General features: G+C 38.5%; 1 long non-coding RNA gene across 1 annotated transcript in view; it reads right to left on the bottom strand.

Moving 5' to 3' along the window:
* The window catches only part of LOC145723845 (uncharacterized), a 537,420-nt gene that overhangs the window by 438,155 nt on the left and 75,792 nt on the right, over nt 1–23,473 (bottom strand). The window contains exon 2 of the long non-coding RNA XR_014149174.1: nt 22,401–22,517. This is a non-coding gene — a long non-coding RNA (uncharacterized LOC145723845). The remainder of the gene's footprint in view (nt 1–22,400; nt 22,518–23,473) is intronic.

Here is a 23,473-nt window from a genome sequence, read left to right as displayed (position 1 = left end):
ATGGAGCACTGGGTGTTATGCACAAACAATGAATCATGGAACACTTCATCTAAAACTAATGATGTAATGTATGGGGATTAACATAAGAATAAAAAAATAAAAAAAATATATAATATTGGATGAAAAGGTGAAGAAACAGTATAATTTGTATGACGAGGCCTTATGTGTACATTTAAACACATAAAACTATAGTGTATAAGGTTTATGGTTATTTCTAAATCTGTGGTAGAAATAAAAAAAATATAGTCTAGAAGGTTTTATATCCAGCTGTTAGTAGTGGTTGCTCTGGGCAAGGAATGGGAAAGAGGAAAGGAAGGAATGGGATTGAGGAGAAGAACTTTGTCAAAAATGTGTTGGATTTTTTTAATTTAAAAAACAATGAGTGGAAATAAAGAGGCCAAGATATTAATCATTTTTTTCAATTATTGGTAGTTGATGCATGAGCACTTGTTATTTTTCTCAGTACTTTTCTGAGCTTAAACATATTTTTAAGTTAAACAAATAAAGCTTTCTAAATATCATCATCAACTTTCATAAAAAAGGCAAGGAAATCAAAGAGAAATAAGAGCAATAAAATTAACTCATCTATAAGCAAATGTCCATGCCTAAGGAGGAGATAAAATCATAAAATTTATGAGTGCAGAGCTATGGAGTGGGACCACCTAGTCTGAATCCTCACTCCACTCTTACCAGCTGTGAGATCTTAGAAAAGTTATTTAACCTCTCGGTGTCTGATTTTCCTCATGCATAAAATGGGAATGATAACAGAATCTATCACACAGGGTTGCTTTGAAGATAAAAATGAGGTACTATTGCAGGAGTATCTACAATAGGGCCTGATACACAGAACTCAGTGACATACAAAACATGATCATCAGCCTGCTTCATGAGACTGCCTGACACGTTCTTTACAAGGATATTTCTCTTTTCAGTGAAACTACCTTTAATACACTGATATGATCATTATAAGAAGACATGATTGCACTAGCTCTCATCCACAGCACCAACGCTTGCTTTACAGCATCAAATATTAATAATTTGCAACAGCAAAATTCCCATTCATTCATCTAACAAATAAGGTAAAACCTCATTATAATGTCACTTACTGTATAGTGCAATTCAGCCCAAGAGATCTCTCTTGGACCCAGCTAGAAGGATTTAATTACTGGATTACCAAGAGGACTTTTCAGTCAAGTGGCATCACCCTATGAGGCAAGCTTGAAGGACACAGTTATCAAGAATTCAACAACATATTTTGGAAGTATAGATGTTGAAGAGCTGATAGAACATACAAGACCTTAAAAAGCCTTCAATTTAGAATAGTCAAGATGGAATGAAAGTAAGAGAAGGTGAATAATCATGGAAGCCCTACATTTGAAATATCAGAAAGTCATAGGTAGAAAGTATCTACAAAATATATGTGGATACCAGTGACACACAGAAATGCAAAAGATAGAAAGAGAAACCTGAGTGCTTTGTGGCTATCAAAATCATTATTTATATACTTCTGTTTTGTCCATCCATTGCAAAGGTAAAATTAATGACATTGTTTTCCACTTATATTTCGTACATTTTTAAGCATCAACATTTCAGTAGATTTACTGTTTATCTTGTCAACTGTAGGCTTCATGACCACAGTCTCTCAGAAGGCAAGTAAGAAAGACGAGTCGGAGTCTCAAATTTTTGCCATGCTACAGGATGTATTTTTATTAATTGGAAACTCCACTCTGAAGTTTGAGACAAGGGCCCCTAGGCCATCAATGATAAGCCCCTTCTCCAGGGAGGAAGAAGGAGAGACCGCTCTGGCAAACTAGCTCACTCACTAAATGCATATGTTTGGTATGTAGATTATGACTGTGTCAGAACCCAAATCAGCATGCATCAGAAAGCACCAACATTCACCGAGGGAAATGTATTTTACTACTGTAAGCAATTAAGTTGCCCAATTTAAATGTATTCTGTACAACGTGGAGAGAATGGCATAAAATAAGTACACATACCACAGATCCCCTTCCCCCTAAGCAAAGGTTTTGGCTATCTGGCACATCTATCACAGAAAAACAAATGAACACCATATGGTCTAACTGTAAAAGAACAAGCTTATCCATCTACATCCAAGAATAACTGAATAGCTGAGTGATATTTAGCTTTACAAATGGAACTTTTGTTTTGCCTTAGGCGAGATATTTAAGATCTAAAAGTTCTATTAAATTTTTGAAATAGTTCTATAAAACTATATAATATCTTGTAATTGAATACTATATGGCATCTTGCTTAAAAATAGTACCTAGGACCTTTATATGAATATAAGATGCTAAAAATAACTTTTCTTCAAACTATAACATATGAGTACATATCCCCCCACGCAAAAGTCATGGTTAAATCTCTTCTCTCAAAAAATACCTATAAGGTGCCTTTAATGCAAGAACAAGTTAACCCTAATTTCCAGATTTAAAGTTCTGTGGTAAAACTGGATCCTTCTGGGAAAGAAATTAGTTTTCACGTAGGTACAAGGATACATATTATTAGCATGTATACTTAAGCATATTTATGCATAAATATAGTTAAGTTGTGAGACTGATGACTATTTTATATATATATATAGTTCCTGACACCGAGCTTCTGAAACCCCTGGAATTTCCTAATGATGTGGGTGATAGAAATATCTGTTGTTCGTAACAAGCCCCTTTTAACCATACCTGAGTTTATAACTAATGGGGTGATGTTTAAATAGCTTCAGGATGGGAGGATTGGTCACCAGAGATACCATGTGATTAGAGGGTTAAAACGTTCAGTCCCACCCTCTGGAACTCCAAGGAGGCAAGAGGAATTGGAGATCAAGTTAATCACCAGTGCCTTGTGATTTAGTTAACCATGCCTACATAATGAAGCTCTAAACACCGGACTTTAGAATACTTCCAGGTTTACCACACTGGGTACTGGGAAGCTCCATGCACTCCATATCTTGCCCTCTGCATTTCCTCCATTTGACTGTTCCTGAATTGTATCCTTTACAATAAACCAGTAATAGTAAGTAAAGTGTGTCCCTGAGTTCTGTGAGCTCTTCTAGCAAATTATCAAACCTGAGGAAAGAGTCACAGGATGCTCAGTTTTTAGCTGGTCGGTGGTGAGAAGGCTGCTAGCCTCAAAGCTGCCTACAAAAGGAAAAATTATACCAGGACAATGGAAAGTACCTGTGGTTACTGAGAAGGTCAATGTTGGGGTTGGGGAAGATGACAAAACCAAGTAACTACTGAAACCAGCATGTATTCTGTGAAGGAGCTGTCTTATTTTGTGGATCTATGTCATCAGCTTCCTGAAGAATCTTTACTAAAATAGATCGTGAAAGTGAGTAATTTAGGGGCACGGTCTTTTGTTTTGAATGCTGCAAGGTAGAAGAACACGTTTAGGTTTGTATAGGATTTACAGCTCAATGTAGAACGGTCACAGATGGCTATATATGATCCAGATACACAATGAGTTATGCCCAAGGTAACAGCCAGCAATCATGGTATATTGGATGAAATCTACTGTAAGATCTGTTGAGTCTGAGAAGGGGGACTGTCCAACTCCCCCTATAAATGTCACGTGGAACATTCCAGATGAAACAGTTTATATGCATCATATACAAGCCATGTGGGAATGGTTTTATGACAACTGGGACATCCACCCACTGAATATGCCCATTATCCAGGTCAGGGTAATTCTGCATGGACATCCACTTACTGCTACAATGGCAAGCAACAGTCTGAGAAGCCTCATCAAATTTACTGTCTCAGCTTCTCCTCATGGGTCTTACAGATGCTCATAAAAATACTAGATTAATCAACAAGAGACTGCAAAGAGGCAGAGGGAAGAGTCAAGGGACTTTTCCTAGCAAGGGGGAAATTTTTTAAATGGTTAAGAAATGGGGTAAATATAGTAAACATTGATAATGGTGAAACAAAGGAAAAAGAAAGGGGAAATTTAAGAATGGAATCCTGGCAGGGTCCCCGCTGAGCAGGGAGCCCGATGCAGCACTCCATCCCAGGACCCTGGGATCATGACCTGAGCCAAAGGCAGAGGCTTAAGGGACTGAGCCACCCAGGCGTCCCTCTTTAGATGGTTATTAAGAAAAAGGATGAATAACATGGACATTGATGAGGTTGAAACAAAGGTCTTAATAAAGCACTACTAAAGACTGGGTGGACCAAAGGAGCTCCCTGCAGGTCCTCCAACATTAAAAGGCCTCAAATGAGCCTACATATTCTAATTTAGAGGAATTTTAAAAGCCAGAAGGCAAAGATTACAGCAAAAAATCAGACCTGGAATGGCATGGGGCAATAGTCAAGCAGATTGGCCAAGATAAAGACTGACAATAAAGGTAAGGTTCCCTATCTCAACTCTTTACTGGGGACCCAAGGCCTTATATATATGAGGAGTTAAAATGGTCAGAGGTGAAGAGAAGTTACTGGGATCCCTAGATAGGAAAGCCACAAGAACTGTGGTACCAAAACTCACTGGTTAAGCCTGGAAGTAGACTACAATTAGATTTAGAGAATATAAAAATATAAAGGATAGGATTATGAAAGCTGGAATATTTAAACAGGATTTATGTGAAGAAGTTGTACCTTGACCTGAATGTTTTATGGGAATGGATATGATGTTTGGCTGAGGAACACTCTTCATATTTCATATTGTAAAACAAAAACCTATTAATGAAATCCTAATGGAGGCTACAGTTAGAAATGTAAGGGTTGATGGGATTAAACTGACTGTCAGAGCAGAATATTTGGTACGTTTGAATAGGCTACTTATGAAGTGGCTGCATGTCTACTATCTGAATGTATTATGGGGATGGACACTGTATCTGTCTAGGGAATATTTTCTCCAACCTAGTATTATAAAAGAGAAGGCATATAAATCTGTTCTTCAAGCAGTATTAATTGGACCTACTAAATGGGAACGGATAAGATTGCCCAGGCCCACATGGTATAGATTAGAACTAGAGTGCTGATAAGGACAAATTCTCTATAAAATATCCCAATGTGGACTGTGGACGGGAGCTTATGGCAAAAGCTAGTGAATCCCTTCCAGAGACAGCTATGGGACTTTGGACTACAAAATTTCCCTTTGAGGGAAAATTACTAGCTTGCTATTAGACATTAATTGAAATTACCTCTATGACTGAAGGACATAAAATAATCTTGAAGCCTGAAATACACATAATGTGTTGGATAATGTTAGAGAAATTCTATAATGGGGAGGGCAGTGCCCACAAGAGTTCCCTAATAAGATAGAAATGGTTTATACAGGAACATGCTACAGGGAGAATGCAAGGGGAAGATATTCATGAGCAGGGAGCTTCCTTTCCCCTAGGATTAACTTCAGAACTGCATGAGGAGCTGCCAAATTCTCTCATCACTTGGATAGTGATAAACAGCTCTTAACGAACCAGCAAAGAGCCGCTTAATGTGTGGACTGCAGTTCCAAGGTGAATGGACAATATTCTGTTTGGAAGGCAACCATTCTGATAGAAGAAGGTAAAAACACATCAGTTTGGTGCTGCTTTATGATAAAAAGCCCCTTTGTTTCTGTTTTTTACCAACTAATGCCCAAAAGCCAATGGCCTGGCATATGGTCAGGCAGGAGGGCAATGGAAACCTGGTCTATTAAAGAGATGCCCATATGGGGCACTGCCCTGTGGAAATCACTATGGAAATCTGAAGTATGCATTAATGTGGGACACATCAATGCCCGTCAGAATAACCTCCTTCCAGGTTCAGAGGGTGATTGGAATCAACATGCAGATATCCCTCTACACTTGCTTATGGTGTCCACTTGGCTCCATGAAATGAGTGAATACAGGAGTACCTGTAGCAACGCAGAGATGGGCTGAATTTAGACATATTGCTTCACCCTCTGAGGCACAAAATGCCATTAAGAATTGTTCTGGGGCGCCTGGGTGGCTCAGTTGGTTAAGCGACTGCCTTCGGCTCAGGTCATGATCCTGGAGTCCCTGGATCGAGTCCCGCATCGGGCTCCCTGCTCGGCAGGGAGTCTGCTTCTCCCTCTGACCCTCCCCCTCTCGTGCTCTCTCTATCTCATTCTCTCTATCAAATAAATAAATAAAATCTTTAAAAAAAAAAAAAAAAGAATTGTTCTGTCTGCCAACAAAAGAGACAAGACTGCAGGCTATACGGCAGATTCCCTGGGGGAAGCCCCTGAACGTAGCCGGCAAGTGAAACTGATGCAGGTAGCCCTTGGGGGTTATAAATGGGTCTTAAAAGAAGTAGACACTAACTCAAGACTGGGTTTTGCTTACCCAGTGGTAGATGCAAACACTCAGAGCACTATAAAAGAACTGGAACCAGTAGACAGTGTACCAATTCGGATCACGGAGTCACATTTCTTCAGACCAAGGATCACCCTTTACAGACTATAATATCCAACAATGAGAAGAGATATATCTTCCCCAGAGTAATAGTTTTAATAGCTAATTGCAATGGGCAATTGAAACATTGGCTATCTAAAATAGGGAGATAGAAAGGCATGAAGGGTTGGCTTAAATGCCTTCACAAATAAATACATGCTTACATTCAATATGAGTGGGGCTAAAGGAGGGGCCCCACTAGATATTCTTCTGTTTTTCAGGTGGATCTGGGGAAAAGGAGGTGGAGGAGAATGTCTGTGACTATGTAATTCCTGCCAAGGCACGCAGGACGCTAGTATGACTATATATTTTTTTCTCCTTCCCCCACATCACTTTAACTTTCTTTCTTTCTTTTTTCCCTACCTGATGCCATCATTTCAGGACCACAGAAGCAGCTACAAATGCTGGAAGCAGGGATGATGCTTCAGCAGGAAACTGTAACTATATTTTTAAGCCTTTTATATCAGAAGTCCTAAAGGCCTGATGGGGTGGGTTATGCCTTCACTCCATCTGGCAATATTGGGGTTAACCGTGAAATACTGCTATACTGCCTACTGGTCAGATAATTACCTTCCTTGTAATAAAAGGAAATTCTATTTATGGCAAATTAATATTCTCTAAGCACTAACTATCATGCTATTTTCCTCTCTACCCCAAGCAACAATTAGCTCTGGGGGTCCATAAAGCAGAAGATGGCCCCAATCACTCTGACACAAAATAATAAATAGATTTCTCCTGTTGCTGCAAGTCCCTAGCATCCTATTTGTGAAGAACAAGCTGTAAAGCTTTATTATTTCCCATAAAGTCTGAATAGTTTGAACACAGAGGAAATGCACATCAATATTTCCCCTTTTAACACATTTACCATGTAAGTTGTAAGCACTAGGGCTAGTGGTCCCAATCACAAAATCAGTCCTAACATATTTCAAACCCATAAAATTATCACTTTCTTTTAATGAGCTTTAACAATAAGTTGAGCTTAGAAATCATCTTTGAATACAGCCTCTAAATCAATGGGAAAGGACCTCACTATCCACCCATTGGGTTTTAGTTAGGCAAGCCAGGAAGGACATGGTTCCCAGGCCATTAAAGTTCTTCAAACATTTTCCTCTGCTTTATTTCATCCTGACACTACTACTTAAACTACAGAGTTTTGAAAAATCGGGAAAAGATGTGCAGCACACCTAAAACATTCTTGGTAGAGAGTTCAAGTGTCAAATATGGTCTTGACCATCTCATACATTGGTGCTATTTTGTGGCTTATTCATAGCTATTAGCTGATTTATTTACTAGAAGAGCCAATGAACAGAGCATGAAACTAAATGTACTCTTGGGCTCGTTCTGCCAATCACTCTGCTAATAATTTTATATAATTAAACTTAAAGTTTCCTGTGCTTATATATCTATTCATTCACAAATGGTTTTGAATACCTTTCTAGGATCTGAAGATACAGCAGTGAACAAAGTCCCTGCTTTCATGAAGATTACATTCTAGTAGAGGAGACAAGCATTTAACAAACCAATAAGTACATAAAATAATCTCAGATGTCAGCTAAAGCAGGGCAAGGGAATAGAGAGTGATGGAATGACATTTTAGGTAAGATGGTTGGAATGACCTTACTGAAAAAACAGCTAAACTTATACAGCATTTAGTCAGAGGCAGGCGGTGCTCTGAATGCTGTGTTGACATTAACTAGTAATCATTAACATTTCTGTGAGGATGGAGCTATTCTTACTTCTACTTGGCAACACAGACATACAAAGAGTTCTTATAACTTGACCATATCCAGAGCCTGAATTCGAGCCCAGAATGTTGGGACTTCAGAGTCCATATTCTTAACCATTTTATGGGATGTGACCATCAATGGAAAGAAAGTTCCAGACAGGAAGGATACCCGCTTAAATATTTCTAGTCAAGTGATTCTGACTTCAGGAAGTTCCAAATTCTATCTTCAAAATGGATTATGCCACAAGTCAATCAATCAAATAGCTTAACAAAAATTTGAGAGGCAGTTACAAAGCGCTAAGGAAAAAAGAAAAACAAAACAAACAACAACAACAAAAAACCAGAGCAAAACGAAAAAAGCAATAGAGAGGCCATAACACCAGACAATTAGACAAGGATTCTACCAGAACTCCACCCATGTGTTTTATGTCTGGGAAATATAATTCAGTACAGATGCTGATACATATGTGTCAATCTTATTTTTAAAAGGTGCATCAAAGGGGTGCCTGAGTGGCTCAGTTGGTTAAGCGTCTGCCTTCGGTTCAGATCATGATCCTGGGGTCCTGAGATCAAGGCCTGCATTGGGCTCCCTGCTCAGTGGGGAGCCTGCTTCTCCCTCTCCCTCTGCCTGCCTCTCTGCCTACTTGTGCTCTCTCTCTCTCTATCAAATAAATTTAAAAAAAAAAGGTGCAGCTAAGGAAGATAAACAGAATAAAACCATAAGTAATGAATTAGTCTATATTTAACTGGTTTCTATATTGTATAACAATGCATGCTTGACATTCTGATTTTAGACCCAGAGATTCAAAAGTTCTTATTCCTAAAACATATGGATATCAGATAACGAATAACTATTGAAATGAATATTTACAAAGCACTGTCTGCCTTATCCTTAAATAATGTGGAACATAAAACTCTTTCAAAGAGACTACACGGATGTGCTCTATATGTCATTAGAAAATTTATCATTGATGGGGAGTAAGGAGGGCACTAGCTGTGATAAACACTGGGTGTTGTATATTAAGTGTTGAATCACTAAATTCTATACCTGAAACTAGTATTGCACTGTATGCTAACTAACTGGAATTTAAATAAAAACCTGAGGGAAAAAAAAATGTGTATTATTGAAAATGTCAGGCAACTGCTATATGAGATCCCAGTCAAGAAAGTCCTGTGCCCTGATGCCAAGTTAAAATAATGATTTCCAGAATAATTTTCTATACTAGCCTGGGAGGGACCTTGAGCATATGATATACCCAATTACAGGAGTAACACTAAAACAGACATTTATTTATTTACTAGACATTAACTATACTGGACAATGCCCCTCCTCCCCATCCCAGGTACAAATGTATCAGAATCCAATGACCGTTTCCATTGGTCACTGCCTAGTAAAACCCCAAGAAAACATGAGGCAAGAAGGTCATCACCCTCAGATCTTCTCATTATTAGATCCCCCAAATAAAATCTCCATGGAAAAGAAGAAAGGACCATAGACGGAGAATCTGACAATTTGGATTCTCGGCAAGGTTTTATAACTTAAATATCTGTGTGACCTTGAGCAAGTCACTTGTATCATTTCATCTCAACTCAGTTGTTCCATGAGGGTGAGGTGTCTCTCTGTTTTGTATATCCTTTTTTCCTAAAAGATAAGCAAAGCACCTGGCACATATCTTAGGAACCAGTCAGTGTTTTCTGAATGAATGAAACACTTATCACCACCTACTGTGTGCCAGACAGACTGTTAAATGCAAAGTATATAATCTTAACAGGATACAAAGTCTTGCCTAGTACTTAATGAGAGGAACTGGCTCATTTGCTAAAAGAGTGATTTCCAGATATCTTTCCAGCTTTGTTGTAATTGTGAGACTCTTACCAAAAGTTCCATTGTCTCCAAATATATGTCCTCAAGGATAGTGATGAATAAAAAGTTGCTGTTATACCATGGTGAATAATAAATAGAAACATCTCACATACAGGCTTTGAAATGTTGATCCCATCATTTCTGAATGAAGTGGTAAAAGAAAAATGAAAACAAGGCGGAAAAAAAATGCCATGTGATGGTTAATCTCACAATAGGCATAAACAATAGAATGTTGCCTGGAGTGTGATATTGTGTTTAAAGTAACAGGTTTGGGGCCCATGACAACCAGTTAATTTGGTATATGGAGAAACACTGCTTTAGATACAACAGAAAACGTAAGGGAATGTTTGAAATATTAACTCTTTTATGGTATGTGGTTCTCTAAACTTTACCTCCCTCTAGGTGGATAGCTATACAAATTGATCTCACAACTGTGTAATATTCTACAAACAGCCCTGGCCATTTTCAATGGATACACTTTGATGTAGGGTTTCTCAATCTCTCATTATTCTTGGCATCCACTCAACTATTTGGGCACTAGATATTATTAAGAAGATGTGAAACCAAAATGACTTTTCTTAATTTTAAAACAATAAGTAAGAATATGTTCTGGATGCGTGGAGGAGAAGGGCCCAGTCCTGCTAGCCTACCCAGCACAGCAGTTATCTTTCCTCTGCCTGCCTTCTGGAAGTTTCTGGGAGATTCTGTCAGACTCTCCACCCCAGTTCCATCAAGCCACCCACAAACCCAAATTCTCCCAGAATGCTTTCCAAACAGCTCCACAGACTGAAAAAAAAAAAAAATCCCTGAATTCCATTCTCACAAAACATCATAATGCAGAAGAAAATCTATGCTCAGCATAACGAGAATATACTTCTAACGGAGTACATGAGAAATGACACACACGCCTGTGTATGCATCTGACACACCCAAGTATAGGAGGGACGTTACAACAGGAACACAATCATCTGGCTGTGTAAGGAAAGACAGGTTTGGCATCATGAGTCATGATGTAAGAAAGCAAAACCAGAGTGTCTGTAAATGGAAGGAATTTCTAAGATAGCCCCTTGCACTCCACAGACTTTCAAACTGTACTCTAAATACAATACAGACACAATTTGAAGGAAAATTTGCAAAAATACAGTTAAGGTTGTCTCTGGTGATCTTCGCTAAGCAGAATAAATATAGAGGGGGAATAAATCTTTCCTCAAAATGTCACAGGTAGGAAAAGGAAAGCTTCAGAAGGCCTTAGGAAATTATAGGGATTTCACAAATAGCGTGTGATTAGAAATGGAGCAGCCTCTAGGTGGTTCTGACAAATGAAGGAGCTGATGGGAAACACACCACCTGGCAGAACAAACAGATTTAGAAGGGCACTGCCACAAACGTAAATAGGAAGCTACCTCTGCTTCACTCAGCTTGCAGCTTCCACACAGGAAAAGGCTGAATTAATTTTCCCCTCAAAATGAAAACAGCAATTCCTAAAAATAGAGAGCATGTGAGTAACAAGTGCAAAGACTAAAGACACTTAAGGAATATCAGGTAAATATCAATACTCAGTTGTGTGTTTGGGTGTGTGTTGTTTTTCTCCCAATGCTTTTTACTAAGCTGAATTTGGGTTCTCTTTGCCTCTAATCTATAAGTGTATCTATCTACCTATCTATCTATCTTTATAAATACATATGTATTTAACATACACTAAATGTAAAATATAAATATTTAATATAAAAATGACAAGTTTCTATTCATAACAGTTCGCCAGTCTAGTACACTGCCTATGACCGAGGTATGGTACGGAGTATGGTCGCATTTTTGATTTTAAGATCACTGATCTTAATTGGGGTCACATTACCCCAAATTATTTTTTCTTTCACCTTGCATGTCACCTCACCTGTCCCTCAGCCTGGCAGGTCATGTGCTAAGAAAATAGACACCAACCATTCTGTGATTGGGCTCCTTAACTTGTTAAATGAACTTCATGCCCATAGTTGCTGTATTAGTTACCAATTGCTATGTAACAAATACCCCAAACTTAAAATCATAAATCATAAATATTTGCTATCACAAGGTTTTTCAGGACAGGAATTTGAGAGTAGCTTCACTGGGTTGTTTTGGCTCCATGTCTTTCATGATGTTGTAGTCAAGCTCCACCGGGGCTGTGAATAGCAAAAAGCTCAACTGGGTCTGGAGGATGTGCTCCCAAGCTCACTTTAATGACTGTAGGCAGATCTCAGAAGATCCCCTTCCAAGTTTACTCACATTGTTACAGGCAGACCTCAGTTCTAGCCTTAGGAGTCTCTTCAGAGGCTGTTTGAGTTCTCTCACAACATGGTAGCAGGTTTTCTTCTCCTCAGAGCTGCTTCATTACACGCAAGCTGCTTCACCCAGAGAGAGTATATAGTGTATTGAATGGTGACCCCAAAAAGATATCTCCATGACCTAAGCCCCAAAATCTGAACCTAAGCCTATTTGGAAAAAGGGTCTTTGTGGATGTAATTAAGTTAAGGATCTCAAGACCTTGATATCGTTCTGGAATAGGGTAGGCCTAATGACAAGTGTCCTCATAGGAGAAGAAAAAAGAGAATAGGGAAGATAGCCATGTAAAAATGGAGGCAAAGTTTGGAGTTATGTTGCTATAATCCAAGGAATACCTGGAGCCACCAGAAGCTGGAATAGGCAAGGATGGATTTCCCCCTAGGGTCCCCAGAAGGAGTGGAGTCCTGCCAATACCTTGATTTCAGACCTCTGGCTGCCAGAACTATGAGAGAATAAAGTGCTGTTTTAAGCCATCAAATTTGTGGTATTTTGTTATGGCAGCCCTAGGAAACAGAGTGATTTGAGAGAGAGTGAGAGTTAAAGATGGAAGCCACAGTCTTTTTGTAACCTAATCTCAGTAATCCCCATTATTCTGACATATTCTATTCACTAGAAAGGAGTCATTAAGTTCAGGCCACATACAAGGCGAAGGGAATTAAACTCTACCTCTCCAGGAGAGATTGGAGAAATACCAAATAACTTGTAGATGTATCTTTAAAACCAATAAAGTTCTCATCTTAAGTTTCTCAAAATGACTTTTGAAACTCTTCCCTTTCCTCTGAGAACAAGATACCGGGAGGAAGCAGGAACAAATGTCTAAGTCTTGAGGATGGTATGGGACTATTTTTTGTCTTAATTCCTATCTGTGACTTCCATATTTTCTCAAACACCAGTCATTACCGCATATGTTTGGATGGATTATTGTCATAAACATTACTAGTAGACCTCACGATGTCATGTATACATAGCTCATTTAAAATGACTATTAATAAAGTACCATATAAAATAAGAAATCAGTATTTCAAAAGCACGTTTATGTACATCACCTCCCTTAATATTTGATTAATTTTCATAACAGATATAAATAGAGATTTAGTATTATCTAAGAGACTAGGAGAGGCAGTATGTTTCACCAGACAGAGCACTATACTGAGTCAGGATACCCAGACTCTAGTCTTCACTCTGTCGCTTATCACATGGTAAATAAAAAATAAAAATTAAATAATCTTTCTGGGCCTCAGTTTCCTTAATTGTATAATTAGGAGCTCAGATAAGAGAATCATTAAAATCTCTGTCCACTCCAGCAGCTGCTGCAGCAGCATTACCTCTATTAGCTCCAAAAACCGGACTAAATTTAAGATTATACATATGTCAGAACTGAAATATAATATCCATACCAAGGAAGAACAGCTGAAAAAGTAAGGGACTATCTTGTTTTAGATATCACGCAAGTTGAATTTTTTTAACCCTATAGTAAAGTGCTTTCACTTTGCCAGCAATAAATTTCTCCTGGATAGCTTATGGGGTCTCAGCCCCATTACCATCTCCGAGGGGTGGTGTTCCCCGACCACCATGGGAAAAGTAATCCTTTCCCTCCCACTCTCGACTCTGTTGCCACTCTTTATACTCCTTATATCCCTTACCATGATCTGAGGTGTTTTGCTCTTATGTGAATGTGTTTATTATCTGCCTCTCTGTGCTAAGAACCTAAGATCTCAGAGTACTCGAACCTTAGCTTTTTCACTATAGTTTTCTACATTCCAGAAGAGCACTCTAGCTCAGAATAAGTACTCAGTAAACACTGATTGAATAAGTAAATGAGGTATGCTAAGTATTTTACAAGTAATAATAGAGCCATATATTTATATTATGTCTTACCCTGATAAACAGTGGTTCTGCATCCTAACAAATTCACCCAAGGTAGATACGACTATCCCCAGACAGCTGTGGATGAAGAAACCGAGGCTCAGAGGTTAAGGGACTTTACCAAACAATTAGAATATCCTGGATTCAAGACCTCTCTTTAGACTTTCTACTGTGATGTTTAGTGTTCTTGACCCAGAAACAATCTTTAATTCTATAAGGAAGAACTTGGTTTTATCAATGTTTTCAATTGGAAACACCTCTAATCAAGCCATAATGTAGTCTAATATTTAGTATTTGGGCTTCATAATTAATTGCAGGGATAATTAATAAATTTACAAATTGTTATGTGTTGCCCACTTTTTAACCAAATCATATAGGTTAGTAATAGCTCAAGGAACCTCTTAGCAGTGGGGGGAAATCTTTGTTTAACTCAGCATTCACTATTTCTATAAATGTATTCTGCAATTCCTGCGCATTAACGACTGTGGCTCTGAAATTAACCTTTCCTGTTTGCTTGTGCCTGACCTCAAAGCATCCCAGATTACTCAAAGCAATTCTGATGGCTTTAATTTATGAGAACACCTTCAAATATTCATCTTTTAAATCCTGAAAATGATTATCCCTGCACACCAGTGGCTCTCTTTTTAATCTTAGCTGATAACTCTGATTAAACATATCCAAAGGCTGATTACCCCCACTGAGGTTAATGCTGGTGTCACAGCTAACTACTTATCTCACGGCAGGAATTGCCTTCGAGAGCCCATTTACATTATTACCCAGAATTGATTTACACTGTTATTTCCTATTGATCACATAGGCAAAAGAAGGTATAGACAGTGTCCTCTGAAGGCCTGCTAAGATCTCAAATAACGCAAGCCAAGCACAGGCGCTTATTCTACATTCAGCTGGTACATTTACAACAATGTAAATACTAGCTGCTTCCAAGATGTTGTTATTTTTAGAAGAAACCATTTACTATTAGAGTCGTTTAGTTATTTCATCACAAAGCCACTTGGAGATGGAATCTATGTTATTGCAATGGGTAAAAAAAAAAAGAGAGAGAGAGAGAAAATGAAAGAAAGTAATCCAAGCATAGGTTATCTGGGTGCCATGTGGACAAGTTGAGCAAACTTCGTCCGCCTGTGCTTTCTTGCACTGCTAGAGTCTTTGAGCAAGAAGCATGGCTGGTGACAGGATAACGGAGATGCTGGGATGGTAGCAGTACTAGCTCTGCAGATTTCTGGTATCACGTAGTCCTATCTTGAGTGTCTTCTTGGTTGGTTTCCTGCAGTGGCAGCTATGACTATCGCAAAGACAATGCCTTCATTAATTCCTCCAGTAAACATGTATCAAAGGCCATGAACTTGATTCTGGATACTATGTCAGATACTAAGGATACCAGGGGTGAATGAGACTGATAGGACTTTTCTCTCTTCAAACTGTTACTCTGTTTGAGAAGGCAGGCAATAAATAAGGAAACAAATACTAACTGTGAACATGCCACAAAGGAAAAGAAAAGCATGTCTGAGTTCTCTTCAAAGAAAGCCCTAATCTGCAACCCAAAAGAACGCCTATGTTGTGTGGCAAAACAGGACTAGGGTAAGGAATCAAAAGGCAAGGGTTCTGCTCAGGATTCCACCACTGTCTAGGTCAATGATGCTCATGCTTGAGCTTACATCAAAGTCACATGGAGAGTTTGTTAAACCACAAAGTTTGATTCAGTAAGTCTGGGGTGGGGCAAAGGAATTTGCATCTCTGACAAATCCCCAGGTGCTGCTGCCGCTCCAAGGAGTGCGTTTTGAGAACCACTACTCTGGGTGTTATAATCTTTCTGCCCTTTTCACTTCCACATTCATCATAAGGATCACTAAGGAGATAAAAATGTATAAAACTGTTTAATATAAATGAAAGGGGTGGTAATTATGAAGAAATAGATTCAAACAGTACTTAAATGCCTAAAGCACTTAAGGAAAATGAGCCAATCAGAGTTGGTTTTTAGGAGGAACAACCCCATATCTCTCTTCAGGAAGGAAGATGGTTTTATATTCTTCAGAAGCATTTTTCTCCTTGTGTAACATAAGTCATTTAATTATGGAAGGGGCTCATGAGGGCCCTCAGATCTCCATCAAAGCCTGACAGAGTCATATTCTTGACAGCATGCCCACTCCACTGCCTTCACAATCAGACACCTGCTGGTGGAGCCCATGATGGCTTGATTCGGTCACGCATCGCAGAGGACTAACTGGGAACCATCTTACGAGTTACCTACTCTAGAAACTGAATTTACTCAGGACTACAGGCTCCCTTTCAGCATATTAGCTACCACCACTGGAGGAAGCAAGGAATAAAGATTTATTGCCTAATACTTTAGTGGTTTGAATTAACTCTCCCTTCAGAGACTTGACTTACTCACTTTCCAGGTATGGCCCTACTGAGAAAAATGACCATTTTTTTTTCAAGGTTTTTTTTTTTCAAGGTGACCTTATAATTTGAAAGATTTAAAAGGCTTCAGATCATCCTCCCAAGGTGACATTCTACTGAGGCAACAGAAGCAAGAGCTGTCCCAAGAAACAGATGGCAGGTATTTTAGTCCCACTTTTGTCAATAGGGATCTAAATCACGTACATTCAATAAAATTCAATAAATATTTAACCTCTCTGAATCTCAGCTTCCTCCTTTATAAAAAATAGGGATTGCCAAAGACCAGGAATTGGCAAAATCTTTCTGTTAAAGCCTGATAGTAAATGTTCCAGGCTTTCTGGTCATAGAGTTCCTGTGGCAACTACGTGACACTGTCCCATGAAAGCAGTTATAGATAATATGCAAACAAATGTTGTATTCTTTTTTTTTTTAAGATTTTATTTATTTGACAGAGAGAGAGAACATAAGCAGCAGAAGAAGCAGGCTCCCCGCTAAGCAAGGAGCCCGATGTGGGACTCAATCCCAGGACCCCGGGATCATGACCCGAGCCGAAGGCAGACGCCCAATGAACTGAGCCACCCAGGTGCCCCCAAATGCTGTATTCTAATAAAATTTTATCTATAAAAAACAGGCAGTAGGTCTTGGCCAACACCTGCAATAACTCTCGCCCTAACCAGGTGATACTTGAGTTATCTACCATGCCCCTAACATGGACATAGTTTGTAACTGGGAGCAACGAATTTAACCATTCTGTACCTGAATTTCCCTTTGTGTTGAAAAAGAACACCATTACTTGTCATGTCACTTCCTCATAGAAATTTCAAAAGGACTGATGAGCTAATGTTTCAAAGTACTATGATTCTTGAAGAAGGGCATGGGAGAAGTATTATTATCAACTGTACCTTTTAAGCTACTATCATCTGATTATTATTGTACCTGGGAATAGAATGAAGATTCTGATTCATATATGCTATACTATGGTCTCTCATCCTACAGTCTCCTTTCAAATGATTAATAAAAACCTGTGAGTTGGATGCTAATATTACTCTTTGATATCTTCCAAAGATTAAATGGAAAGAATAAAAGAAACAGATCCTACCATTTTATATACAGATTTTAATATTTTTCCATTTATCATTCATGATTATTCAGCTTTAAAGCCTAAAAATGGAGCATTCTCAAGAAATAGAAGAGATATGTGAGCTATGCCAAAAATCATTAAATAAAGTTGATATAGTTTCTTTATTTTTATTTGTTCACCCTTAGGAGAAGCACCATTAAAAGTAAATTCCTTAAACAAGAGACTTTGGAATTAGATGGATGTTAAAATGTGATTTAAAAAACCCAAGGGAGGGGCGCCTGGGTGGCTCAGTCATTAACCGTCTGCCTTCAGCTCAGGTCTTGATCCCAGGGTCCTGGGATCGAGCCCCGCATCGGGCTCCCTGCTCAATGGGAAGCCTGCTTCTCCCTCTCCCACTCCCCCTGCTTGTGTTCCCTCTCTCGCTGTCTCTCTCTCTGTCAAATAAATAAATAAAATCTTTAAAAAAAAAAAAACCCAAGGGATAATTAACACTAATTTCATCATTTCTCAGGGATATTAACATAAATTGTCTTTTACATCTTACCCATCACCAATTATCAACCAATCTTCCACATTTAACAAGTAATTCATTTAGTAGATGTTTCTCTAGTACCCATTATATACAAGGGACTGATAGAAAGGTGGAAAGCTTGTATGTATAACAATAAAAGGTAGTGAAAAGTGTCCTCAGTGTGTTAAAAAGCTGTTCATGAGTTTGTATTCATGAGTTTGAAGGGAAAAAAAAAGTGCATTTTGCAGAGTTGATAAGGAAGACTTGTTTCATGACAGAAGTGATATTTGAGTTGAGTCAAGAAGACAGGAAAGGGGCAAAGAGCTTTCTAGATGGCCCTAAATACAGACCCCAGCGCAGGCACACCACTGTGAGCAATTCAGGTCATATAAAAGCTTGTTAGTTCAGGATATGGCAGTAAATCATGGAAGGCCAAAGGTCATCAGGCTAACAAGTCTGTGTTTAAAGAAAGACCCATCCAAGGATTTTGAGAGGAGTGGAGTTAGGTTTTTACCCACTCGTTCAACAAACAGATTTTGAGCCCCGGTTATGTGTCAAACATTTTTCTAACCTGTATGGACAAAGCAGTAAGTGAAAAAGATGCAGGAAAAAAATCTCTGCCCTCATTTTCATAGGGGAAGACAGACAAAAAACAAAATCAGTTAGTAAATGATACCAAGTATTTGAAGGTTATATACTACAGATATGCAATTATAAATTAAATGAAAAAGCAATTATAAACAGGTTGGTTTGGGCGATCCTGGAGGTTACATTTGAGCAAGGGTTTGAAGTAGGTGATGGAGCAAGCCAGACAGATATGTAGAAGAATAGAATTCTAGGCAGAAGGAACACTAATGCAAATGCATTACAGGTCAGCAAAGCAACCTGTGTGGGCAAGGAAGAGGACAGAGGGAGATGATGTCCAAGACGTAAGGAGGGCCACATCGCTTAGAGTCTTACAGACAATTATAAGGACTCTGGACTTAGGAATATCAATCTACCAGCACCAGGCAGAATGCAATGCAGGAGGGAAAGAATTAGTAGAGGCAACATTTGCAAAGCTATTTTCCAGGTGAAAAGTTCTGAAACTATTCATTTGATCACTCATTCATTCACATTAATTCAGCACATATTCAGGAAACATTGTGCTAGATATTGACACTAAAACTGTGACTCTGATAGATAAACTTCTCCCACATGAAGTTGGCCCTCTGGTAGAATGATGATAGCATGAATAGAAAGGTTCCACATGTTGATAAGCTTCTAAAACTCTATAGAAATCTAAATTTTATTATGAATCTAATATTGTAAAAGAGAAGGTCCCAAAAGGTCCAACTGTATGAACAGTCCTTAGTCTACTTCTTAAGTCATTTCTTTAGCAATCACATTTAATGAAATATTCGCCAATATTCTTTCCACTCTTATGATTATTTTGAAAAGAATGATTGGATATTCTACATCAAAAGAAATCAAAACATCCAAACAATGAAGAATAAACTAAATCTCTGAGGCTTATCTTTCTACCAATTATGATGAGTCACAGAATATAGACTACAAACATGATTAATTCAAATACAAGCATTAAGAAAAAGATTAATTTAGCAAGCATAAAAGAAGCAAAGACCAGTCCAAAATTACCAAGTTTGTCTGTAACCTAGACAACAGCGTTTTCCAAACAAATTGCTGATGCATGAAGATATTATCATTGGTGGCTGGATGACTGGCTTTAGTACCCCCATAATGATAAATCCACTGTCACAGAGGACAGATAGGAACTAGTTTCTGCTGTCAAACTGTCATGGAATTATCAAATATAGAGGGGGAAAATGACCCGAACAGTATGTAATGAGCTCCTTTTCATTCCCTCTCTACAAAAGCACATCTGTGGATTGTTAATGACTCTGAAATGGATGACCCAAATTGATGAGAAAGAAAAACATCTTTCAGGGATAGGAAAAGGGAAAATGAACACACACACACCATGTTTATAAAATACAATTTAAAATATAAAGGCTCGTGAAAGTACTGTGGAAAACTATAAAGTGGCACACAGATGTAAGCTATTATTACTCATTTCCATATTGCTCGATTGCTTTCTTTGCTTTTCTTTATGTTTCCAATATAGATCATTAATCTTTCAAAATATAGAGAAATACCAAGACTTATTCACAAGTAGTCCATGTGTGTGACTTTCATGAGGTGGCACTGCCATCCCAAGTCTGGTCCTTTCTACGGTGCTGGATGACTTTCTTACTAGATGTGCCCTGTGACCCGTGCACAGTGACTTGAGTGTGTATAAGGCTCTCCTTATCTCAGTTCACACAGATTCGGTACCAAATCCTGTGGACTGACTTTTATTAACTAGAGTCCTTGTGCCACAAAGACTCAGTTGGCCCGGGGTCCCCAGGAAAGCCACACCTTAGCTCAGAGATATGACTCAATCATGAAACTCCTCAAGCATCGGTCTTGGTGTCATTGATCTTCATACGTCCCTCAATAACCCTGAACTAAGCTAGACGATTTAGAGGGATGTCAGACAGGAGCAAGCACATTAGACAGAATCATCATGGCATCAACCCATACACTAAAGCCACCATTTTATTTGGTCATATTTAGTGATACTGAGGCTATCTGTCTTTGGAAACCTCAGAGGTAAAGAATTTCTTATTTGTGCTTTAATACGTAAGAAAGGAAGTAGTAAATCAGTAGGAAACCAGGCCTTATTGCTTAAAGGACAGACACAAGTCTGAAAGTAATCAATAATCTGCTTGTTCTCAGGGCAGTATCAATTAGCTATATCACAAAGGTAATATGGTGTTAAAAAGAAAAAATGACCAATATTTGTAAACATAGAGACATATAATCCTGGAAAGGGAAATCACCTTTAATACTCAGGTTTTCTGACTCAAAGGGAGAACTGTTTAGAACACCACTGTACACAAAGGACTTTATTTGACATAAATATACATTTCAAGTGGGAATGAGGGGCCATTTGGTACATGATTTGACTCTTTCACATAAGGTAAAAACGCTAAGAAAGAAAGAAAAGTGAGAAGTCACTGAAGGAAAAATTAAACAGTATATAGTTGATATACATTCACTAGAACCCACTGTGAGAAATACAGAATGCAGTATTATAATGTTTATAAAGAAAAAATATCATTTTAATATATGACATTTACTACAAAACCTCAGATTTAAACATTATTTAAAGTAATCTTTAAAATATAACACACTATCTCTCCACTCACACATATCCATAGGAAATTCATTCTTACACAACCTGCCTATACAGAGCCCAACAAGTATTCTACAGATAGTGTTATAATTTTTCAGTCATGTTTTCTCAACTGCAAAAAAAATGAAAAACAAAAACTCGCTTCACTTTTACATAAAATGTATTCACAGACCCAGGCAGTATCATAAGAAGCAGATGAATAGAATAAACAATTAATTGGCGTCCCAATTTCCAAATCAATGAACACCTTAACAGTGCAATGAAACCCTTTACCTCCACCCGCCAAGCCCTGAAGTTTATGTGATTAAAAAATCCGTGCCTTTAACCAGCTCCTCTCTCAGTATTTTTATTCCACACTACCCCCACTCGATTGGCTAAACGACTAGGCAACAAGGTCAATCAAATGCAATACTTTTCTCTATTCAAATATAATGGAAATTTTGACCATTCCACATTCAAAGAGCAAATACATTCTCACACTGACAACCACATTCCATTGGCTTTTCCTGAAAGCAAAGTGTGACAGATGCCTTGGCTGTAATTGCCAATCAGCCTTTGCATGGCAGCTGAAAACACAATACATCACTTTGATCTCCTTTGCTCTAAACACATCCACAATCAAGAAACCTGAACAAGGAATAAGAAATTGGCATCACTTCCAGAAGCTGTCACTCCACGGCACTTAAATGCTATAATGTATATTTTGCTCATATTTTTATTTCTCTGTTTCAGAGACACTCTGTCGAAGACCTGAACAAAAATCACCTACACTCACATATGATACATATATATTTGAAGAACTACTTGGAGCACACATTTTATTACCAAGTACAAAATCCGAATATAAGCCCACTTAATTAAATATCCCCACTACCACTTCCTTTCCCAGTTGCACGCTTTTGGGATAAAATCAGAGACATGTGCTCAGCTGATTTGGAAACAGGGTTCCCAAGGGCTATACTCACATTTTGCAGGCAGGTCATAGCCACATGTGATTTTTGCATGTCCAGTTTCACAGCCATTCAGGTTACGACATTCAGCCAGTAAACAGGGCCCAGCTGCTCTGTGAATACAGCCATCCACTAGGGGAGAGAGAAAAAAGTTAGCTCGTTTTTGTCCTTTGGAAGTAAATGCAAAACCCGAGACAGGAAGATAAAAGGAACTCAATTTGTTCTTCTTGAAAATCACCATGTCTCATGGAAGAAAACCCATGATGTCCAATCCTTCAAACACTTATGTTTTCGTGTGTGTGTGTGTGTGTATGTGTGTGTGTGTGTGTGTGGTGAGCAGAGGTAGAAGGGTTACAGAAGTCATGCAGTGTGCTGGTAAACATTAAGGGGCAGTTTCTTTTGGGATGGGGGAATCCCTGATTTGTAGCTGTTTCCACTCTCAATTGTGTAAATGTCCCCACCATGCCCAATTTCAAACTATCAACTTGAGGTCACTGAACACAGGGTGCAAACGAAATGCTAACAATTCTGTCTCCCAAGCTGGTAAGTATTGCCTCCGATATACCACAGGTTATAGAAGAAAAAGGTCAAGAAGAAAGTGAGCACAGCAATCTAAAACATCCATATTCACCTCAAAACTAAGAGTAGAATTAAAGCCATTAAAAAAAAGAACCAGCTGCAACCACTCTGGAAAACAGTATGGAGGTTCCTCAAAAAGTTGAAAATAGAGCTGCCCTATGACCCAGCAATTGCACTACTGGGTATTTACCCCAAAGATACAAATGTAGGGATCTGAAGGGGTATGTGCACCCCGATGTTTATAGCAGCAATGTCCACAATAGCCTAACTGTGGAAAGAGCCAAGATGTCCATCGACAGATGAATGGATAAAGAAGATGTGTTGTGTATATACAATGGAATATTATGCAGCCATCAAAAGGAATGAGATCTTGCCATTTGCAATGACGTGGATGGAACTGGAGGGTGTTATGCTGAGCGAAATAAGTCAATCAGAGAAAGACGTGTATCGTATGACCTCACTGATATGAGGAATTCTGAATCTCAGGAAACAAACTGAGGGTTGCTGGA

The sequence above is a fragment of the Leptonychotes weddellii genome, chromosome 10 (genome assembly GCF_054177405.1).
Source record: "Leptonychotes weddellii isolate Sample4059 chromosome 10, ASM5417740v2, whole genome shotgun sequence".
NCBI lineage: Eukaryota > Metazoa > Chordata > Mammalia > Carnivora > Phocidae > Leptonychotes > Leptonychotes weddellii.
The sequence above is the reverse complement of the archived record's forward strand: the minus strand, read 5'-3'. Positions and strand labels throughout refer to the sequence as shown.